Here is a 20,730-nt window from a genome sequence, read left to right as displayed (position 1 = left end):
ATAAACTGTACACTATATAAAATATGTTGGCTTTTAATCCTAAACCCATATAATCCATCAAATAGTTTTAATATACTGTCAGGTTTGAATTTTGAAAATATTAGGGATTTCAGTACTTAGAATGGCCACGTAAATAAAAGCGCAGATTTTTAAAATACTAAGGTATAAACTGGTAAGACTTGTGCATTTATTAGTGTAATTTTCTCTGAAGTAGAATGTCAACAAGGATTTAAGTAGAATAACTTTTGTATGTGATCTAAGGAAGCACTATTCAGGAAGGTAGGGTGTAAGATGAGAAAGGAATGGGAGCTGGTTTGAGTGTCTTATTAAAAAAATATTCTACGTTGGGCACCTGGTGTTCATTGCTGCTGAGTTCTTTAGGAGGCAGTGTAGAGAACTCCTCAACATTTTCCTGTGTAAGGGTACAGGGTGCTGGGGATTTCATCTTCCAAATCTCATTTATCATTATCTAAAGATTGCCTCTAAATTATTCACTTGCCAGCACTTTCAGCCTACCCTACATGTTATCTGAGTATGCCAGAGAAAGACCTTGGATGAAGAGTTACAGGCACTTGCAATAGGTAGCTAGGAACATAAACAAGAACAAGAGCTATGACAATATGGACAAGAAAGGAGCAGCGCCTGCTATGAAAATGGATTGAATATAGATATTACAGGAGATGGAGGTATTAAAGATGACTTCAAGATTTATATTTTGAACAACTAACTAAATATATATGCCTTTTACTAACAAGAAAAACAATAGAAACCATGTATCAAGAGAGATTAAGAGCACAATACTGGAAATAATGGGTTTGAGGTGCCATAGATATATCTGTAAAGATGTCAAGTAGGCCCTGAATACATGAATTATAGCCCCAGAGAAGATATATGAGTTTGAAATTTACATTTTGTAGACACTAAACCTCTAAGTGTGTTCTGGGGTCATTATGGCTGATGTCACTTTCCTGCTCAGACTCACTTAACCAGGCCTATGCAACCATTCCCCACTCGTTACAATTTTTGGCACTTAAGAGATCACAGATGTGCTCCCTCTATAGAATTTTCTTAAGTTAATATCAGTCTCTTTAACAGATGATTTTAATTTAGTACAAGGATGGCCCACAACATATCAATGGCACTAAGTTCAATTTTTCTAGCCATGGCTAGACTCTGAGACAGTTTTCTTGTTCATTGTTGTTTCTTCTTTATGTTTCTATATTATTCAGAAAGCCTTTACATTATTTCCTTACAAATTAAATCTCAGTGAGTCACATGCACCTGAATCCCTGTCTCACATAAGTAAAACACGCAAGAAGATGGCACAGAACCCATGTCACCGACGGTTACTGCACTCATGCTTCAAACTCAGCGTACACCTCTGGTCTCACGGAGGCTTTATTTTGAGTTGCTGACAGAAGAGGACATGTCCCAGGTTTAGTTTATTCATGTGTTTCCTGGGGATGTAGGTAGAAAGATGAGAATACAGCTTTAATCGGGCCTGCCATGGGAGGCAATGATAAAAGGAAATTTTCTGTTACCAGAGCCTTAAACATTCTCCTGGACCTTTATGTTCCATGGAGAGGGAAATGACTTGAATTAAAAGTGTGCAAACAGTCCCAGGCAGTGGCCAATGGCTAAGCTGCTCTGAGGTCTGAAAGGGTAAAGACTGGACGATTGAGGACAAGGAGGCCAGGGGAAGAAATAAACGGTCATCCCACTGGAGATGATCCAAAGTGTAAAGATCTTTTATGACAATGTATCCATAACCAGCAAGTGGCTTCCACAGAAGAAACACTAAATGACAAAAGGGACATGTTGACTCACTCAGATTATGTCAGTTAGCCTGTGTCACCAGCTACGTCTTTGCTCTCAGAAAAGCACATAGCCATAGCTGAGATGGGTGCCATAGATGGAAAATTGGGAAAAGAGGTCTTGCACATTCTGGGCTCTGGCCTTGCTCCACTAGGAGTGATCACTGAAGTCACTGATGACATCCTTGTTATAAAGTCCAATAATAATTCTGTTTTTGTTCCTATGAACTTTCAGTAAATTTGAGACTATTTAGTACTCTACATGTTGTTAGCCACTTTTGACATTGAATGGACTAGACAAGTTTTCTTTCTTCTCCAGAACTCTTTAGTCTTTTTAAAGATGAATGTTTTCAGTGTCCTAGTTTCTAGGCTTTCTCTATTACCCCTCTTTTGGAAGTTTTATTTATGGTCAAGATTTTAATCAGATTTAATAAAGTTTAATCAAATTTAATAAGGTTTTAGGAAGCTCTATTATTTAATATTAAGTCAATAAGATAGGGTATCTAAAACAAGCACCTAAGTGCCACTAGAGATAGAAGAGAATGATTTTATTTGGGATTTCTGGGGTGCCAGGAAATAGGAGGGTAGAAGGGTAAGTGAAAAGTATTCTTACTTTACATGGTCTTTATGTTATGTTACTATTAAAATTTATAAACTATAAAGAGTTTGAAATTTTCAAATAAATAGAATGAAAATGCTTATGTAGATAAATTCATTTGTTTATAAATCACTGGTTTTCCTTAAAGCAATTTAAAATTTTAAACCATTTTCATTGTGAGATACACTATACATACAGAAAATGTTGCAAATGGGAAGTACAAAGCTTAAATAAATTATGAGTTAATTCATGCAACCCTCATCCATATCAGAAAAAGACCTCTGTTAGTACACACATGGCACCCTCTCAGTTGCTTCTTTATCACTGTCTTCTCCTTCCTTCCAAAAATAAATAATATCTAGATTTTATGATAGTTCATTTCTTTCTTTCCTTTACACATTTAGATCTAAGACATAAATACCTTGGCCCTGATTTTTAAATGATATGTTAATGTTATATTGATATCACAATAAAATGTTTATTTCTAAACCTAGTTGGACTTTAAAATCCTGATGCCAAAGAACTACTCTTCTTTTCTAGTATGCATGAAATTTAAACTTTCTAGCTGAAGCACGTCTCTACTTGAACAGAAAGTTGAATGAATTATTTTTGTTGACTGTGTAGCCTGCAGTGACATTTCTCAGGAGTTTTAAAGGATTTGTAGCACTTATCTTCCACTTTCCTATTTATTGCTAGATTTACTTGTCTGTTCCGGGGGATTGTTTACTAAATTACTAACAGCATGTCTCATAATACCTGAGGGTTTACAATATTTGCTTCATATATAGAGTCAGAATAGTAAATAATTTCCCCAAACATTTCCAAATTTAACTTTTAATGATTCTTACACCACTAATAAATGTTGCTTCCACATGGTTATTCCATACTCCTACTCTTGTTTTTACTGATAAAAAGATTATCATTAATTAAAGTAAATATTGATGGTGGATAAAGAACAAAAAATTCGGCACTGTTTTTCAAATACAACATCTGTCATGAATTTTTTGGGGGGGGCATGGGATTGGTAGGGTTAGGACACTGAATTTGCTTAGTTTATTGATAAAAATAGTTTGAATTTCACATATATTGGATGACTTTTGATTATAATAAGCATTAAAAAAACTCAGGATCAAACATTAAATAAAATCATAGCAAAATAGCATTCTATAAAACAAGAAAAAAAATCCTTCCATAATTATAGTAATATCTTGCCATATTTTTTATGAGAATGTAGGATTAAGAACCCAAAACTTCAACATAGTGATCATTCATAGCATTTGAGAAATTTGCTATATAAAAAGGAAATTAAAAATAATACCTTTTAAGCCATTGGTTAAATTTTGTGCTATCTTGATGGGTTCCTAAGGTATAAACATATTTAGATAATACTTTTAAATACTATATTGTTAACTAATAGGATTAACAAAATATTAAGTCAATATTCTATTTAATTTATTTTTTTTCCTACAGAAATAAGTTATAGAACATGCACATAAGAAGTGCAAATTACTTGGCCTCTTTAAAATTTGTTGTATCTTTGTCCATGCAGTGTTACTTAATTGAATTAGACATTTAATTTTGACTCGATTTGAATTTCTAATATGCAGCATGTTAGTTCATTTGTCTTAGAGTATGTTTCGATTGGTGCATTCTGCTTTTAATATAAATATATAGAACTGATTTTTAATTTATTAAAATTGATTCACAGTGTGTAATATATTGAATTTGGGAATATCACTAGTTGTTTATTCAAGTGTTTAAATTATTAGGTTTATTTAAAAAGTGAAATGCTTACTTAAATTTGTCAGCAAGCAAATGAGAGCAGAGGATTTACTTCACAACATATTTATTCATTTTCTCTTATTTTTATTAAATAAACATGTACTTATAAACCACACTATAAATATACTTGAAAATATATTCATAGTTATTAACAATTTGTCGTAAATCTTACAATTAACTACTCATTCCTATGAATAAAAATACTATGACCTTATGCCAATATCATTAAATCAATATCATGTTTCTTAAGGGTTTATACAAAATAAAAAGGAAGATATATAAATTAATTTATCAAGAGCTTATTGTATATATATTATGTTCAAAGCAACACCATATATGTCTATATATTAGTGTTTACATTTACACATTTATATAATTGTTCATAAACTAATCCATCTCTCTCTTTTTTCTAAACAATCTTTAGGGGATGAGCTCCATATTATAATGAGTGGGGTAAAATTTGAAAATTGTCATAGGGGAGTCCAACATTTAGAATTATTTTTAATAATAACTCATTTTTACTTTGAAAGAGCATATCTAGCCAGGGTAATGAAATAAAGATATGATCATACAGAGGAATATTAATAGACCCTTAAAAATCAGGAAGACTTTGAATAAGTAAAAATATGTCAAAAGTCATCCCAGGCTTAGCAAAACAAACTGTGTTTTGTTAAAAGTGGTAAGGGAAGGTCTTAAGGTGTAAAATTAAAATAAATACAATGGCCAAGTAGAGCATTTTTGCTTTTGTAATAAACCATTAATCTCAGTTATATAATTGGCAAAATAATATGATCAGAGTTCTAATTTAGATTTATTTAGCTAACTAAAGTGTATGATATCACCAATAATATCAATGTAGAAGGTATGATTTTTAGACTCTAAAACATTGTTATATAAGAAATTTCTATAATAAATTACACAGACTAGTTTCCATTCTACCTATTGGTGGAAACAAATAATATAGTCAATTATAAGTAAACACTGCACGAAAGTTTTACTTGCCTGGGGGAAGAGTTTGTTTTGCCCCCACCCTCTCAATTTAGTAAGTTCAGGATTTACCTAATTTGGGATTTCCAGGCTTTTTCTCTCATCAAGAAATGGATCACAGGCAGTACTAGGATTTGGCAGATTTCTGGTAACTTCATCTGCATCTGTACATGCAACAATAAGACCAAAGTGAAGAAGACTTGAGAAGTTTAACTAAAATTTAGTTAAGAAGACAGTCTTATCAGAAGCTATGGCTAGAAATAAACTGTTGTTGCATTAAGCCATGAATATTTGGGAGTTGGGTGTCTGAGTTAACATGCACTGTCTTATTGTGACTGATACACTAATATGATATTTATTCATTTGTTTTATTTTTTTGTCCAACTCTAATAATACCTGTTTCATAAAGTCATAGTTTCATTTTATATTTACAATATTAACAAACCTGACATAATCTAAGTATTTGTGAATGAATGGATAAATGAATATAAGACCAAGGATTTCCTTCACTGGAACAAGAATAAAACCAATTTAGATGACAATAATATCAGGGAAGTTATACATTTAAAAGAAAGTACATTGAATTGCTTCTGTTTTCTCAATGAAATAGAAAGATCTTTATTAATTAAGGAGTTCAGTAAATGCTTGTAAATTATATGAATAAATTAATGAATTTATTTATAATCCTGATACTAAAAAATGCCTATGATTTATTCATGTGCAGGTGAGGGTCTAAAACTACTTCATAGTGATAAAAAATGTATATTAAAAGCAACATAAATATGCAATTTGTACTTAAATTATCCACCTTTATTTTATGTGATTAAAACATTGGTTATCAAAATTTGTGTTTCCTAAAGTTATCCCACAAAATATTAAAATGTATTTAGAATTTTTTTTCAAATAATGATTTAGTAACATAAATATATTCACCTAAGCCACTTCTTGAAGCTTATTAACATCATTCATTCTCTCTGAAGGAACAAAGTAGTATTCATTAATTGAGTAACATCTGTTCTTTCAAAAGTTAATGAGTTCCCTGAAGGAAAATTAATAAAATATTGCCACTAAACATAGGTGGTAAATTGTTTTCTGTTGTTGTTGTCATTTTTATTTAAATCGTTTTTAATTTTTTTTCAATGAGTTGGTATACAATATTATATAACTGTTTTTATCTTGCTGCTTTTAAGATTCTCTCTTTGTCTTTAAACATTTGCATTTTAGTTATGGTGTGACTTGGTGTGGCCCTCTTTGGGATCATCTTGTTTGGGACTCTGTGCTTTCTGGACTTGTATGTCTATTTCCTTCACCAGGTTAGGGGAGTTTTGTGTCATTATTTTTTCAAACAGGTTTTCAATTTCTTGCTCTATGTTTTCTTTCCTTCTGCATCTCCCCATGATGCAAATGTTGGCACCTTTGACGTTATCCCTGAGGCTCCTTACACTAGTCTCCTTTTTTTGGATTTTTTTTTTTCATTTTATTTTTGCTCTTCTGATGTGAGGCTTTTTTTGTTTGTTTGTTTGTTTCTTTATATTTTATATCACTGATTTGATTATTCATTTTATCTACTCTACTGTTGAGTCCCTGTAAATTATTCTTCACTTCAGTTAGTGTAGCATTCATTTCTGACTGGTTCTTTCTTTTGGTTTCCATGTCCTTTTTTATGTTGTTGAAGTTTTCACTAAGTTCATTGTATATCCTTATAACCAGTGTTTTGAACTCCATATCCAGTAGATTGCCTGTCTCCATTTTGTTTAATTCTTTTTCTGGAGTATTGCTTTGTTCTTACATTTTAGGGGCTGTTTCTTTGTCTCCTCATTTTGAAAACTTTCTTGTGTTTGTTTCTATAAATTATGTAGAGCTACTTTGTCTTATGTCCCCTCATCCCCATCCTGTATGGACTGTGCATACCCTCCTATTGAAGTTGAGCTTTGATTGTTGTTAGCATGTCAATGGAAGGGATTTACTCCTAGGCCAATGAGCTTTAAGGACTGGCTGAGACCACTGACCACTGTGGAGGATCAATTGTGCAGGGACTCACCCCATAAAGCAGGACTTCCTTGGGTGGGGTTCTGGTGCCCACTGAGTCTGCTCCTTGAGTTTGTTGCTTATAGAAGTGTCTAGGTGGTGTTTCATTGTGGTCTGAAGCTGTTCACCACATGTGTTGGCTTTTGAGCCTACCAGGAGGTACAGGCCAAGGAAAGCCATGCTTGTGTTCTGCTTGGTGACCATCCAGCATGAGCTACAAAGTGATCTCCAGATGGCTGCTACTTGTGTTGGTCTTTGAAGTATTTTGACAAGGCCAAACTACAAACTGAGGCCAGTTCCTGCTAGTGCCAGGCTTGGAGATATTTAGCAAGAGGCTCAGGGCACGATGAGTCCAGATGCTGCTTTTTTGAGAAATTTTAGAAAAGTCTGAAGCATGAGCCAAGACAGGCCATCCTTATGGAAAAGTCACTGGAAACAGTTTGTGTGGGCTCACAAGTTGGGTGGGGCCAGCTTCAGGGAATCACCAGGGCAGGGTTAACAGTGTCAGTCAGGTTGATGCAGACTCAGATACGGCAACTGCCTACTGGCTATATTGGGGGAGGGCCTAGAAAAAGAACAATAGCCTCTTCCAGTACTTTTTCCTGGCAGAAAGATGCCTTCTAGCACTGGCTCTGATGCCTGACAATTCAGTTCTTCTCTGTATGTCCCTGGTGCCTATGTGTGCATTTTTAAAGAAAAATACCTGGGGATCCAGGAGCCCTCTCTTTCACTCAGCCACAATCCCTGCTGCTCTTTACAGTCAGAAGTTATGGGGTTCCAGGGTACTGAAACCCTGGGCTAGAAGGCCTGGTATGGGGCTGGGAACCCTTGCTCTTCAGGGGGGACTCCTGCAGCTGTGATATTCCTCCCAATTTTTACCCACCACATATAGTGTGGGACCAGCCTGTTTTGTTTCTCTGCCCCTCCTACCAGTTTCTATGTTATTTCTTTAAATCCTAGTTGTAGGACTTTTTTCAGCTGGATTTCAGGCAGTTTGAATGAAATGTCCAGAATAAATGAATTCATAGAGGCAAAAAGTAGATTAGTGGTTGCCTGGGGCTGGGCAAAAGGATATAGAGTACAGGGTTTCTTTTGGGAATAATAAAAACGTACTAAAATTATTGAGGTGATAGTTACCTAACACTGTGAATATACAAAAAAAAAACCAAAAACACTGAATTATATTTTTTAAAAAGATAAACTTATTGTGAACTCTATCTTTATAAAAATAGAAATAAAACAAGAACTGGATGAAAGAAAGAAATGATTGTTACGCAGATTTAAATCCATGTTTTTTTTTTTCCATTAGTAATAACCAAAAGCCTGGTACAGTGAAACACCCTTAAAAATGGAGATTTCCATTAGAAATATAAATGTTGTCTTATAAAGGGTAACTTCTACTTGGTGTTCAGAGCTTCTCCTAAATCTCCTGGTTCTTAAAATTAGCCATTCTAAAATAACCATTATTCCCCAAAGAGGCATATTTTGGAGTGGCAAATTCTTCTCCCCTTCAGAACATTCTATGTTCCATTTTACAGAAGCCTTCAGAAAATTTCACACTGGAGTAAATTGTTTATAATGTTCCCATGGTATACTGCTCTCTGTAGATATTCTAACTCTTTAATTGTAAGAGTTACTACTCTTGGCAGCTTTAAAAAAAAGATTCATGATGTATCATCTGTCTTTCAACTGGATTTATTAGTGTCTGAATATAATGATTAATAAATATATACATTTGTTGAATTAAATAATAATAGAAATTTGGAAAAACATAGGACCATGTTTATCATTTTGCCTCATCAGCTAATTTTTTGATAAGGTAACAGATGGCTGAAGATGTTAAGTACCTTTTTTCTTTTTGGTTGCATGCATCTGGTGGGTGAGACAATAAAATATAGGGGAATGTTGATACTGCTTCTCTGTATTCTCAATTCAGATACAAAATTCTTACTTGATCCTTTTATCCTGTTTCATCTTCCATATTCAAATAAGAATCTTGTATCTGTTTACTAAGTATATCCATTCTTTAATTTTATTATTTTTTAAGATTTTATTTATTTGTAGAGAGATGAAAGGGGGGGAGAAAGAGAGGGAGAGAAACACTGATTGGTTGCCTCTTGCACACCCCCAACTGGGGACCTGACCCCCAACCAAGGCATGTGCCTGACTGGGAATCGAACCAGCTATCTTTCAGTACATAGGTCAACACTCAATCCGCTGAGCCACACCAGCCAAGGCCATTCCTTAATTTTCAGTGACCATGCTCTAATTCCACCTCCCACTCAGATTACTGTTGGGATTCTGACAGGCATTTGTGTGCCAGGTTTTCCTTGCTCCTTTTTGCATCCAGGTGGACACTATATGCTAGATATCCTCCTTTATCTTTCCAATGTCTTTAAAACAAAATACAAACTATTTTGTATGCTTTATAATGAACTAATTTATTTATCTGTTTCTACATTTCCCATTCCCCATCTGACTCTTTATGTTCCACTTTTAATCTGATTTCTTATTTTCATATAATATATACCATCTTACATATACTATATACCTTCTGCCTGAACCACCACCCTCTCTCTGTCCACTGCTTCTTCTAGATAACCCTCATCTACTTCATGCTTTCAACTTGGACTTGAGGTTTTGAAGAAAGCTTTTTCTGACTCATTATTACCAAGCCAGTTGACACTGCTCGGTATTTCATGTTTCATAGTACTTGACACATATAGTTAATTTAAATGTATTGCTTGTCAATCTCCTTGTACTATAAACTCAGATTAAAGTGCCTATGTCTGTCCTCTTTCTTTTTTTATCCAGTCCCCTGGTACTGGCTCAACTCTCTTTGACTTATGCATAGATAACATTTCCTGATAGCAATAAATGATCACTTGTGATTTGTTACATACTAGACTAACTGCTTTGCATTCACTTTCCTGGTGAGAAGTTGCTTAAAGAGAGTGAGTAAATTTTCCAAGTCTCAGAGTTATTAAGTGGCAAATGCTGAACATGAAAACAAAATTACTTGTTCAATGCTGATACTTAGCAATTCTGAAAAAATACACTTTATTGTGTTGTTTTTAAATTAATTTCCTGATGGAAAAAGCATGTGCTTATACATATAAACAGAAAATATCACACACTGTTTGAAATAATGGATACTCCTGTTGAAATTCATCTGTTTTTCTTTGGATACCAATTTAACACTAATCTTCCATGGTAGCAATTATATATTTTGTATTATTTCAGACTGCAATATGTCGTATCACTCCACTGGCTATATTTTCTATTCAATTGAGCTCACAATATTGGCATTCATTTTAATCTATATTTCCTGCAACTGTTTATAATAACTTTATAACCTAATCTATGCTAAAACTGCCAACTGGTACTTTTCATCCCTTTTATGCTCCAACTCTTCTTTCCCATAGCTCACGGACTTATAAAGTAAATATTTCATGTTCCAGATACCCCTGCTACTAAGAAACAGGTGTTCCTTAACTTCTTCTAATAAAAGTTCTTGTGTTAATTTTGGGATATAGAAATGGAGAAAGTAACACTAAGTAATAGTGTTGGTGAACATGAGCCTTTGAAGCAAGCTGACCTCACATTACACTGTCCAGTTATCAGCTTCAAGAGTAAACAGAAACTATAGTATAAACAATGGGGTATAATGTGGCAGCAGGTTTGTTCTTATTTCTAGATCACAAAACCAGGGATATTATTTTGAAATTAAAAAAAATACTAGTGTCTTCTTCCAAACTTGACTTTTGCTCACTCTAACCTTTTGATAATTTGATATTTATTTTACTATATTAAACCCCTTCCTTTGATCATCTAGATAGTTTTCCTTTTTTTTTTTTTTGCTGCACCCTGACTCATATACTAAGAATATATCATCATTTTTAACAAATAATAGAATTTTAGATCACATACCTTGGAGGACTAACACATTCTAGAATTCTTAATATATTCACATGTATCTTTAAATAACTTTAATCTTAAAAAAATATTATAAATGATTTTACTATTTCCTCCACTAGACACATGCTACATCAAGTGTCAGTAATAAAAGATGATGAAAAGTGGTTTGCAGATAAGTTTTGGTGATGAATGAATATATATATATATATATATATATATATATATATATATCTGTCGGCAGCCGTCCGTCTCGAGAGACGATGGTGTAGCTTCTTAAGAGTCTATCTGCACCGCCGAGAATGGCTGTGCAGTCCGACTCGGGAGTGACACGGTATCTGTCTCCTCCCGTGTTGAATCGACATCTTGTGATGACGCTGAAGCTACAGAGCCTGGGCAGGGTGATATGGAGGGTCTGCTGTTGCCCATGCAGCAGACCCCCCCTCTCTTCGCAGCTGAAGGGTCCAAGGGAAAGACGGAGTCAATACAGCTTGGCTTCAGGTGCGCCGCAGGAGTTGCCGGTGTTGACTACAACGTCGAACCGCCTTAGGGACTCCGGCTCCGGATTTTCTGTCGGGGTTTACTCCCTTAGCCTTTCCCCTGAAGAGGTATGCCTCAAGGCAGCGGAGGTTTTTTGGAGTCAGAGTTTTCCTTCTCTGATGTACCCTGACTGGAAGATCGAACCAGCGACACTTAGCTCGCAGGCCGACGCTCAATCCACTGAGCTAAACCAGTCAGGGCAATATATATATATATATACACTGGAATGACAGCTCCTTTATGGAAAAATAAAGTATTGGAAAGGCAAGCTGAAAAGGAACACAGACTCAACTGTTATGTAGAAAAAGCTATAGAGCATCTAGACTGGAAAATGGCAGTATTTATTACAAACGGAGTTTAAAAAAGGAAGATGATGAAGGAAACAAAAACCTTAAGCTGTTTTTTGAATATTGATTTTAAGCTCATTATTAAGAAAGAAAGGCTCAGAAATTAACTTTGACCTTCCCCCTTTCCTGGTAACTAGATCACTCTGTGTCCCATTAGAGCAAGGATTTGTCCCCTATGTGTGTTCAGCTCATCCTCAATTACTAATAAATCACCCATATTCACTTTTGAAATCTCAGACCACATACTTCCTTATTATATTTTGTTCAAAATATCATATATGCCCAATTTTATCTCACTGTCTTTGGAACTTCCATACTTATGTGAGTTCCATATGTTTATGTATTAAAACTTGATTTTCTCTTTTTAATCTATCTCTGTTAATTTGATTATTAACCCAGCTAGAAAAACTTAGAAGGTGGAAGGAAAAAATATATAGTTTTTAACCTCCACAATGGCAATTTTCATGTATTTGGAGCTGAAGTATTCAACCTCCATGTGCCTTTACTATGGTAAAAATATCTCGAGATCAAGTAGAATTGGTAAAAAGTAGTCTTTAAGTTGTCAGAAAAACCTAAAAATTTGTTACTGAATCTAAATATGCCTAATGAAGATGATCATAAATGCAGTGTACAATGTATTTGTTATATGTGTTATCAGCATCCGTTGCTCTTTCTTTTGTTAACTGCATCCAAGTTTTGACATGAAAACCACCCTTTCCCATCCTTAGACCATGTGACTATAATAGGACTGAACTCATACACTCAGTGTAGAACCAGCCACTTGACTTGGGTATTTTAGAGAAATTGCTGAAATCTCTTGATTAAACACAAGTAACTGGGGATTGTCCCATAATATAAAGCAGTAAAATCCCAGGTGTCTTTTTAGTATTTTTCTAACCTTACATGTCCTATAAGCTTGGGGTTTCAGGTTTTAAAGATGTGGAGAAAGGCAGATTGGAATAAACAATGATTCAAGACAAAATAAATCAAGTGCTTGTCTGTGTCATGGTATATAGCCATTTAAGTTACCGTATATATTTTGATGTGCAGATTTTTTCTTAAATCCATCTTAGTAGACTATTTCTTATAACCAAAATATCCCAAGTAATTCATTTAGTTTTAAATGATCATAAGCCACAGGGAAAGTAATAAGAGTCTGATTATAATTGAACACAGAAATGGATGTTGCAAAAAAATTGAAACAAGGGAAAAGAAAGGGAAACTATTTCTGAACAACAAATTCATATCAGTCACTAAATTCAGAAAACACAGTTTTCACAACATTCTCAGGAGAAAGATAGCATTAGTCATTTTTCTTCTCAATGTAATTATTAAAGCTCAAAAAGTATAATTCAAACTTGGGTCATTCCAATTTCAAATGTCTCATGGTTTCAACACTGATATTTATTGTTATTAAATCTCTCTAAGTAATGCTATACAAAGCCTGAGAAAATTTGGTCTCAAAGTTGGTTGGTATAAATTTTCTTTTTGCTTGAGAACATCTACTGAAGACAAATATCACCCTTCTTTAGCATTTAACATCACTTTATATCAATAATCACAGATTCTCAATAACATCAAATGGAAATTCATTATCCTTCCACAGGATATTTTGAATACTGGTCACACTAACTATAATCTGCATCATAATAAAACATTACAGTATAAGTTCTCAAATATTATTTTGTTTAATTTAAACCCAAGGAAGATCATTATTATTTATATTCAAAATTCATATAAAAGGAAACAAAAGCTCCATTGTCACTATTATTTTCTATCCAATGATCTTTTTTTCTTTTTCACTTCTCTTGCAATGGGTGGAAAGCGATTCAGCTACTGGAAAAGAATAAATTAAGGTATTAGATACACTTCAAATGAACCAACAGTAGGGCATAATATCTGTGACATTTCAGGAAAGGTTCTTTCTGGAATATTATTCAGAATAAATATAAAGTTTATTAGAAAATATGTTTTGGAAAAATGGAAATTACTTCAAAATAAGAGCACCATCTATGAAATGAAACACAGATGTCTAAAGAAATGCATGCCGGCAACACTTTTAAGAAATTCTGAAGGAAAGGAAATAGTTGTACTGTAAATGGAAGTCAAAAAGATCAGAGAAAATCTCATTTCTAAACATGTAACTCAAGCTATAGATTAAGTGGCTGTAGATTGGAAACACCAAATTCTGGTAAAAAACTTTTGACAGGTAATTACTTGGAGAAAATCCAGAAAAGAACAGTTGAAATTATATTTTATACTTAATATTCTCTTTTGTCAGTAGAAAATAAATAATTTCTGCTTTAATAAAGATAACTGTAGAATGTAATTCAAAAATGCTAGGCTAAATAATAGTTCTCATTTTATTTAGGACCAAAGTCCTCCACTGCTCTCTCTAGGGTATAGAATAATTATTACCAAAACAAATAAACTTGAAAAAGTACAAAGTTCAAGGATTTACACCATCTGACTTCAATTCTTACTATAAAACTGTTCAAGAATAGGCCAAAAAATGGTAGGTAAAGACACTTAAAAAGTGTTCAACATTAGTCATTAAGAGGATACAAATTAAAGGAATTCTATCTATCTACCTATCTATATCTATAATATATATCAAATTTCTGTTACGATGGTTAACATTTTTAAAACTATCAATAATAATATATTGGTGAGAATCTGAATCGATTGAAATTCTCATACATTGTTGATGGGAGAGCACATGGTAGTTTGTCCATGAACTGTGACAAGAAAATTGAAAACTAATAGTCATATATACACCAATATCTAAAGGTCTATTTTAATGGGAAGACTGTATTTCAAAAACACCATAACTATTAAGAAAGTTTAAGTAAGTAATTCATTATTTTACATTAAGCTGATGTGTTTTAATCAGTGAAATTTTCCTAATATTGTGTTAATATTTCTTAGTGATTGAAATGAAAAGGCTAGAAATTACACATTAAAATTTTAGAATTGAAGATTATTTCATTTTTTGCAAGTTTAAGTATTTGATGCACAATGCTTATGGAAAATAAAAATAAATTTACTTTCATAAGAAAGTTTTGAATATTTTTAGGTACCTCAGCATATATTTAAGTGTCATAAGCTTTGGGGCATTTTTGATATGTTAATATTTAATTATGAATCTTTGTGACTATCATCATTCTAAATACTAGTTAAGATTCTTGTGTTAAGGTTTTCAAATTTATTTTCACAATTTCATTTTTTATTTATTTATTTATTTTTATTTTTTTATTTTTATTTTTATTGATTATATTGTTACAACAGTTCCAATTTTCTCCCCCTTGCTCCCCTCCACCCAGCACCCCCCCTCCCCCAGCAATCCCCCCCAAGTCCATACCCCTGGTTCGTAAAAATTAACTATCCCCCCCTCTCAAATATTAGGACCCTTTGTAATCTTGTAAAGGACAATGGGCGAAGGTCTCTATCTCTCCAAGTTTCACTAATATAATGGAAACCATAAATAAATAGGAAATAACAATAATATTCATTCTAGGAATCTAGATGTCTTATTATATATTGCTCATGTTTTTTAGAAATCTCTTGCTGTCCATATTTTCCAAAATGTCCTCCATAGTCCTTTTCATCTGTTGTCATTACATTGAATAAATGACGTGTAAAAAGTAAACAGAAAACAACTTTATTTTTTCCTTACTCTGATGTAGTAACATCTATCTTTTGTTAAAATCCAGGGAAGGTCTCATGCCTTTTCGAGTAATATCCTAGTAAAGGAATTTTACCAGTTTAGTTCCTAGAATTGTTTCACTTCATTAATTAAAATATCTGGTCCATTTCAATAGTTATAGTTCTGAACTACAGTTAAAATTTTCCTCTCTCCTGACCTGGGTTTTCTTCAAGCCAGAAAGCCTATAATCAGGGGTGGGGGATGGGGGGGAGCAGGCCCATAGAGGAGGAAGGGGATAGTCAACTTCTCTTTTATTCTCTTCATTCTTCTACTTCTCCCCCAAATTCAGGCTTGTTTCTTTCTTTTCCTCCCCAGAATTCTAGTTTTCTAGATATACCAAGTTAAATTTGCAATGGGTGAGGACTAGTAGGGAGAAAATGTAAAGGTCAAAGAATATCTTATTTGATTGACACTGACAATTTCTATTGAAGTTTCTCTTCTATCGCATAAGTATGAGCAATATTTGAATTTAGTATTTGTTTATTGATGTCTTCCCACCCTCAGTTTCATAATACAAACTCTAACAACCATGTGTATTGTCAACTATGATCACTGTTTTACCATCTGAGCATAGGCAAGTGCCTGACATAGCAAGTACTAGATAAATACCGATTAAATTGATAAGTGCAATTTTAACTTGTATTTTAAGCTACATTAAAATAGAATTGTAAATAGTTATGCATTGATCCATAATCATGTAAATCTACATACATAATTTATTTTTATTTTTTTAATTTTATGTCTTAAAGATCAAAATCAGAGTAACATGAACTTATGCAGTTTGGGGTTTCTAAGGATATAGGAAAGCTGCATTGAAAACAATTGTTATACTTTGATTGCTTATTTGTGGAAAAATTAAATACCAGATGTTCTTTAATTATAACTGTGAACACATACATCTCTTAGAAAAATAACACAATATTTACTTGATAATTTAAAATGCTTGTGTTCATTAAATAATCTATTACAAAGCTAAATTTTCTACTAATATTTATTTATTAAATATGTTTATATCTTTCAGTAGAAGAATCTAATTTATTTTTCAATATTATATGTGGAGATAAATTTAATAATAAAATTAAATTGGTTTGTTTCACAAACTTTTAAAAATAGCCTTCAATTAGAGGATTTCTTGGAAATAGACAATACCAACTAGCTCATATTAGTCTGAACATTTAGAGTTTGAAATAGTATAAATAATATAATTTTACTAAAAATAAATTGTCAATTTTGTAGTTTATTGCCCTGAAGGTTTATTTTAGTGCCATGCTATCAAAGGCTATGGATATCCCAAACATTTTCAAAAACATGAAAACAAAACAGAAACAGGAGACACTGTATCTGGGAGTGCTCTATATTACTAAAAGAGTTATCTGAAGATATTTTCTTTCATGATCACAGTATACAGTACTTTTACAGATGGATAATATACAATCAACTTCATCCAAAAGTAATTCAGCATGTCACTGAAGGAAACATGAATCGTTCTTGTGTCTCCTATTATTCTGATCCAGTGCTCATCCTTATATAAAGCAGAGTCATTATTGATTCATTCATTCACTGAGTGCTTACTGAGTACTTGTTACGTTAAAATGTGAAAAAAACATATATGGTAGTAATGTTCTGCAAAGACAGATGATAAAATATCTAATTTCATGGTATGATTTTAAGGCCCCAGTAAAATGTTTGAAAGACAAAGTAAGTCACAAAAATAGCTCTACTAGTAGCATATTTTAAACTGTTTGGAGCTCAACAAAGTTGAGCTTACATGATGGTTATCATGGCTATACTACCTAATATAGCTCTTAAAAAAATTGTTTTTAAATCATGGTTACATTACTAATATATATGTAATACTACAATATACCTTACACTATGTGAGCTTACAACAGGATCCAATTCTCATTTATGTAATGAAATTAAGTAGATGTAATAACTATGAACTTGCCATTTTTAAACCACAGGAGGATTTACATATGGAAAAAACATAGGTACCCAGTATATGGTGAACAAAGTATAGACTAAGGTCCACTCTCTAGCTATGTGATCCTGAGATGTTTTGTTTTCTTCCATATAATTTAGTTTATGCATTTGTATATTCTTATAAAATATTTATTCTGTAGGTTATTTCCTTTGGAAAATTTGAATAAAACTATGTTGTAACATAAATAATTAATTTGACTATACCAAAATGGATAATTTCTGTTTGTGAATGTTATATTAAGATTTCAGTAGAATCCACAAATATTTTACTCAAAGAAAAAACAAGACAAAAATACATATAGTGTAATACAGTTTATATAATTTTCCACAGAGTATAAATTAAACTATTCTATTTAGAAATATATATATTATAATGTTTAAAAAAAGACAAGCAGCAATGAACAGTTCAAGACATAGTTTTTCTTTAAATGGAGAAGAAAAGGTCATGATTTACAAAAAAACACACAGTGCCTTCTAGCAAAGTTCTATTTCTTGACCTGTACATTCTTTTATTCATTTTATTAGATTTTAATATTATACATCTTTAGGATATATGCTATATTTCAAAATAAGTAAAAATTTTAAAATCTAATATATGAAGTTTGCATTAACTTTCTTAAAGCTTTAAATCCTTACAATTCAAAATAGTAATTGATATTTTCTTTTCCTCGCAATGTAGCTATACCCAAACTTTGCAGCCTCATGTTTTGTTGCTTTAATTCACATTCAGCAGAAACTGCCCATTTGTTTTTTGTTTATTTGTTTGGTTGGTTGAAGAGATATGTCAGATAAAATATTGCTATTAGCAATGTTCAAGATTTTATTGCTTATGTTTTCTTTTAAGATTTTTATGGTTTTGAATCTAACATTTAAAGCTTTAATTCATTTTGAATTTCTTTCTGTGTGTGGCATAACAAGGTAGTCTAGTTTCATTTGTCTGCATGCATCTGTCCAATTTTCCCAACATTATTTATTTAATAAACTATATTTAGCCCATTGTATGTGCTTGCTTCCTCTGTCAGATGTTAATTGACTATAAAGGTATGTGTTTATTTCTGGATCTTTTATTCTATTCCATTAATTTATGCATATTTTTATGTCAGTACCATACTCTTTTGTTTACTATGGCCTTAAAGTATAGTTTGATATTAGGTAGTATGAATCATCCGACTTTGTTCTTCTTTCTCAAGATCGCTGTTACTATTTGGGACCTTTTTTGGTTCCATATAAATTTTTGAAATATTTGTTCTGGTTCTGTGAAACACATCATTGGTGACTTGATAAGAATTGCATTGACTCTATGGATTGCTTTGGGTAATATGGATATTTTAATGATGAGGTTTTGCATAGCAAAGGAAACCATCAACAAAATAAAAAGACAACTCACTAAATGGGAGAACAGATTCACTGATATATCTGATAAGGAATTACCATCATAAATTTATTAAGAACTTACTTAACACACTCAAAAAAATCCAATTTAAAAAAAATGGGCAAAGGACCTAAATAGATACTTCTCCAAAGAGGACATACAGATGGCCACTAGATATATGAAAAAATGCTCAATGTCACTAATCATCATAGAAATATAAATTAAAACCACAATGAGATATCAACTCACACCAGTCAGAATGGCTATCATTAATAAATCAATGAACAATAAGTGCTGGCAAAGATGTGGAGAAAGAGAGGCCTTTTAGCACTGTTGGTGGGAATGCAGATTGCTGCAGCCATTGCAGAAGGCAGTATTGGAATTACCTCAAAAAATTAAAAATGGAACTGCCTTATGCTCCAGTGATTCCCAAGATACCCTGAACATTATTTTGAAAAATCTTAAGCATCCTTATGTTCATTGTCTTATTATTTGCAATCACCAAGATATGAAAGCAGCCCAAGTATCCATCAGTAGATGAGTGAATGAAACAACTGTGAGACTTTTACACAATGGAATAATACTCAGTCATAAGAAAGAAGATAATTTTACCCTTTGCAACAGTATGGATAGACACAGAGAACATTATGCTAAGTGAAATAAGCCAGTCGGAGAAAGACAAATAGCATATGTTTTCACTCATATGTAGAATATAATGAACATACTCAAATAAAAAGCATACTAGAGACAAACCCATAGATAATGAACAGGCTGACAGCTTTGGGGTGGGGGATTAGGAGTTGGGGGGATCGAACCAAAAGGATAGACTCATGTACATGGACAACAGTGGTGATTGTGGAGATGAGAGAGGGGGCTTTAAGGGGGATAAATGGTAACGAAAAAATACAATAAAAACACATTAAAGAAAAAAAAACTGCCCATACTACCACCTGAGGTTTTGAACAAGCTAAAGCTTTATTTTGGAACATCTTTCTGCCCCTTTCTTTACTGAATCTCACTCTTCACTTAATTCTAGCTTAACTGTTATGAACTTTGTGAGAAATAACATTTTCAGTTTTAAATATGATCATGTATTTTTTGCAGTATTAACAAAAGCATGCTGTTACTTATTTATGTCTATTCATTCTATTCAATTATGAAGATTGCTATCAAAAACCATATCTTAATTATTATCCCCTATGCCTACTTTGTAGCTGGCTTCAATGGCAATTGAAAATTGAAATTTTAAAAATTGAAATTCTTTCCCCAGCAAAACTGGTTTTCTTTATGAAGAAAACAATATATCTTTCAAGGTTACTGGTCAATATAACCATACAATTTTCTATAAGATAGCTGCATATCTACCACACAGGAGAACGAGGCTTGGCTGTAGGTCTGTGATTCCTCCATATGCCCAACCAAGCAACATTAATTCTGTGGTCCAGAGCCATTTAGATTATTGATATATTACAAACTAACACAAAGGGGTGAAAGAATTAGGAGGATTTATATAAATAATATTTAGGTTTAGAGTTTAATGAAAATACAAATAATATGAAATTTGTTTCTACTGCCACTCTGTATTCTGAAACTAGAATCACAGGGTAATTAAAAAAATGAAAATATTGTCCTGGCCAAAAAATATCAGGAGTCTTAAG

The sequence above is a fragment of the Furipterus horrens genome, unplaced genomic scaffold, assembly GCF_987537825.1.
Source record: "Furipterus horrens unplaced genomic scaffold, mFurHor1.1.pri manual_scaffold_2, whole genome shotgun sequence".
NCBI classification, from domain to species: domain Eukaryota; kingdom Metazoa; phylum Chordata; class Mammalia; order Chiroptera; family Furipteridae; genus Furipterus; species Furipterus horrens.
This window is presented reverse-complemented; position numbering follows the sequence as displayed.